Below are 4331 nucleotides of genomic sequence, written 5' to 3'. Positions count from 1 at the left end.
TATTACAAAATTTTTTGTTTTTTGAAACTTTTTAAATGACGCACACAATGCCAATAAAAATAAAATTTCATTGGATTTATTGAATACCGCTATTAGTTCAAGAGGCCGTAGAATTTTACCACCATTATGTTATTGGGCAGGTAAGAATAAATTAATAATAATAATTAAATACATTTTTACAAGAAGAAAAAAAATATATATTTATGTATTCTTTCATAGGTGAACGAATATCTTTGAAGGATAATAATCCAGTTTATAACTTTAGTAATTTGTAGGAATCATCAATTATTTTCACGGAGAGTTTAAAAATAAATCCCACACAGTATATAAATAAAAGTGATTAAAAGATTTCTTCATCAGAAGATTCTAATATTTCTACATTTTAAATATTTCCATGAGCTGTTTTGGTTACTGCACAGCGTTTTCTTTTCTGCCTCTATAGCGATGTAATACAATTCAGCACTATTAAATTTAGTTCAGTGTGGTTCCAGTGCAGCACTACTTTAGCTAAAAAGAACAAATGATACAAATAAAGGGTGCGTTCCGTTTCTCGCATTCAGCTCATTTTGAATGCGCAGGAATGACGTCATTGTACATCGCATTAAAGTTGTTCCGTTTTGCAATGCGCGATATTAGCATTGCATGTAAAATGCCAGCGCATTAACTCTGCATTGACTGCTTCTACTCTGAGGTAGAGGCACACGATGTGAAGTTAATGCGGAAAAAATATGGCGAACTATGACGTCATATCACTTTTTGATGCGCGCATGGAAACCGTATTGAAGGAAACGGAACGTTAGTTAATGCGATAATGTGTTCAATGCGTGAAACGGAACGCACCCAAAATGAACTGTATTGTCATTTGTTACCTATCAAATTGTCAAATTTTATATTTTACAAGTGTACAACATTTTATTATATGTATTATTTTATATAATAATATATTTTATATGATATATACAATATAAAATGAATAAATTCTGGACATTACAAGATAATTTTAAAATTTGAATGATTATCTAGTATTAACAATACCAATTAACCAATGCCGAGATACAGAGCATATTCACCTAACCAAAAAAAAGAAAATATTTTCAGACGTGATAAGAAAACAATACCATTTAAGCAAAGAAAAAAAACGATGCGTGGAAAGTCGAACAAGATCTTTAGAAAATCAATTTCTAATAATAATAGGTAAAATGTATTAAAATAATATTATGTATATATTTTCATATTTTCATATTAATTATTAATTTTGGATATGTTCTTTATCATATTCCGTTAAATTCTATAAATATATAAAATTATATTATAAAATATGTTAGAAAGGTTTTTATTTTTAGCTATAGTTTAAAATAATAAATCCATACAGCATACAAAAATTGCTGAATAATTTTATTAAAAGATTGCAATATTGCCAATCTATTGTAAAACACTGCATCATTATATAAAATTACAGAAACATTAAAATCTTCACATTCAATAATATTTACAATAATACAGTAGAAAAGCAAATGTCTTCTATTTAAACATTTATTATGATTTAATGTTTTGAATATTGAATTATTTTTAAAAACAGATATATCTTAATGTTGCTGCAATTTATACAATGATTCAGTAATGTTTCTACTAAAGTTACATTTGAAATCTTAAATATTAATATATTTAATATTGTTTAATATATAATATATATATATTTATTTCTTTGTTTATTTATTTATTGAATAATATATATACATAATATTATATATATATATATATATATGTATATATATATATATGTATATTTTATATATTATTTAATATTATTCTATATTTTCATATTATTTTTATATTTAGCGGCGTTAGCGATTTTCTCTAAATAAGCACTTTTTAAACATTTCTGTGAAAATCTAGTTTAGAATCAATGATGTCAATGGAATCAATGATGTCATGTATTGTCAAATTGTGCCAAATATAGTCGAACGTTGACGGAATTAACCGAAGTTCATGCACTCCCCCCTTACTGCATTTATCAGTTACCCCTTTTAAAAGCTCCGTCTATCTATTCAGATGTCAATGATCAGGACCTATTATGTTTAGCACAAGATATTCAGAAAATCAAGGCATTCCGGAAAAAGTTAAGAACCTTGCAAAATTATTGAACGCTTCTGTGATTCAAACTTTTCCGCTAACTGAAGGCGTGGTCGATTGCATAGTGATGCCACATAGGCTGCATGGAAAGATGGAAGCTACTATATCAATATTCCTCAATCGCCCACGATCTCGCATTCAAAAAAAGTATACATAATTGCTACAATAGAAGCCAAATTGCGAATTGCAATTCAAGAATTGGAGGAGAACCTACAAAATCGTACTGCTGTTTCCATAGACTATATATCGACATATTTAATACAATGTTTAGAAAAAATGTAAGTTGAAATATACTTAAAATCAATAAACTAGATTTGGCTTCCGGGTTAGAGCTTATAGAGCGTATAATTAAATATAATATTATAATATACAGGGTGTATCTGAAATGATGCACTAAACTTTAGGAGCGTATTCTAGAGGTCAAAATGAAACTTTTTTTCCTATGAACGTGGGTCCGCAAATGAACCTCCCTCCGAGCTAAAGGCCCCTAAAGTTTTGGCGAACAAAAATTGAAAATTGGCTGTATTTCAGAAAAAAAATGGCAGAAGGTTGAAATTTGGTAAAGCACAGTAAATTATGAAGTAAAGTAAGCCACTAAAATGAAAAAATAAAAATGTATATCATGAAAACATTAATTTACCAAGCACACATTTTCGAATTTTAGCTCGGAAAGGGGTTCCTTTGCGGACCCATGTCTATAAGAATGTTCATAAGAAAAAAATGTCTTATTTTGGCCTCTAGAATACGCTCCTATAGTTTAGTGCATCAATTCATATACACCCTGTATAATATTATAATATTCTTTATGATTATAATATTTCGTGAACATTATTCACTTTATTTCGTCAGGAAGGAACAATTTATGTTAAATTATTTTTTGACATTATTTCTTTATGATTGAACAAGTAAGAAGAAAAGTGAAAAAAGATATGTATATCAAAGAACATTTCAGTATCAGATTGAGTCATTCTAGATAAAATAAATTGAAATATTTAATCAGCCAAAATTGGAAATTATACTATAATTATATATATTCATATACATATATATCGCGAAGTTTCAGATAGTGAAAATAAAATGTTTATTGAACTTTAAATAAATTATTGCGATAATCGAGATAAATAAATTATTTTTTTTAAATGAAGAAAAATTGAAAAATTTTGATAAATATGATTAATTTTATTTATTGCAGAATTCATCAAGCAATTCAGATGGAAAGCAAAAATCACAATTCCTTTTAAATATATAATATTTTGTCATCTAGAAGTTTACGCCCCGATAGGAATACATTTATAAAATTATATGACATAATCTTGCATGAAATTTGTGACTTGCAATTATATGGATATATTACATTTATTTTAAAAAATACATATAAAATTTTGATCCTTCACAGAGGCGTGCATTTCTGATCACACCTGCAAAAATATCAAATTTTTATATTACCTGTTCATTTCTTATAGCATTTTCGAGTGTAGCAGGTTTGACCGATCCGAAAGAATAATTAATATCTTTGACTAAAATCATAGCATTCTATTCTTTAGAGGAACGGCTATGATTGTTCAATGAGAGGTCATTAAATCGCTCCCGGATCGGTCAAACCTGCTATTCGAAAAAATACCATTAGTTAATAAAAAATATATCTTTGTCATTAGAAGTTTGTAATATTTTGTGATTTAAATATATCACTATTACAATTACTATTACAATCAATTACTATTACAATCAATTTTTGTTTACATATTTCATAAGATTAATATCCCAGCAAACATGATGACGTCTAAAGATGTTTTAATGTATTAAGACGTTTTTAGTCGTCATCATGTTTGCCGGGATGGTACAAATATTTACAAATGTATCTTCTAAAATGGGAAAAAATTTTAGCATTTGTACAGTGCTGCAACTTCATTTGAGACTTATTTGTCTCATTAAATATAAACACAAATGTTTAACATCATGCCCTGTTCGCGTTAATTGTTTGATCTAGAATTCATCATCTGAATCTTCTGTTAAATAATTGCAAAATCATCATTTAAATGCTACATACAAGAGAAGTTTTATTTTGGAAAATGCATTAATATAAATATAAATCTTTGTAGTAATTTTTAATGCTTTAATGATTTATGTAAAAATAAATTAAGATAATTAAAAACAATATGTAAAAACAATATGTCTTATAAGACAAATTTTACATATTT

At 27.0% G+C, this 4331-nt stretch overlaps 1 long non-coding RNA gene across 3 annotated transcripts; it reads left to right on the top strand.

Moving 5' to 3' along the window:
* LOC145970325 (uncharacterized) lies at window positions 1-3789 on the top strand. 3 transcript variants are annotated; one of them, XR_014438396.1, is made up of 4 exons: window positions 1-140; window positions 220-1194; window positions 2083-2411; window positions 3326-3789. It is a non-coding gene; the product is annotated as an uncharacterized LOC145970325 (long non-coding RNA). The 3 variants fall into 3 exon arrangements; XR_014438394.1 differs by lacking the exon at window positions 3326-3789 and adding an exon at window positions 2507-2743; XR_014438397.1 differs by lacking the exon at window positions 3326-3789 and adding an exon at window positions 2538-2742.
* Window positions 3790-4331: the final 542 nt, after the last annotated feature.

Source organism: Camponotus vicinus, unplaced genomic scaffold (assembly GCF_025532165.1).
Source record: "Camponotus vicinus isolate PSW18456_S1 unplaced genomic scaffold, iyCamVici1.0 SCAF_4, whole genome shotgun sequence".
NCBI classification, from domain to species: domain Eukaryota; kingdom Metazoa; phylum Arthropoda; class Insecta; order Hymenoptera; family Formicidae; genus Camponotus; species Camponotus vicinus.
This window is presented reverse-complemented; position numbering and strand designations above follow the sequence as displayed.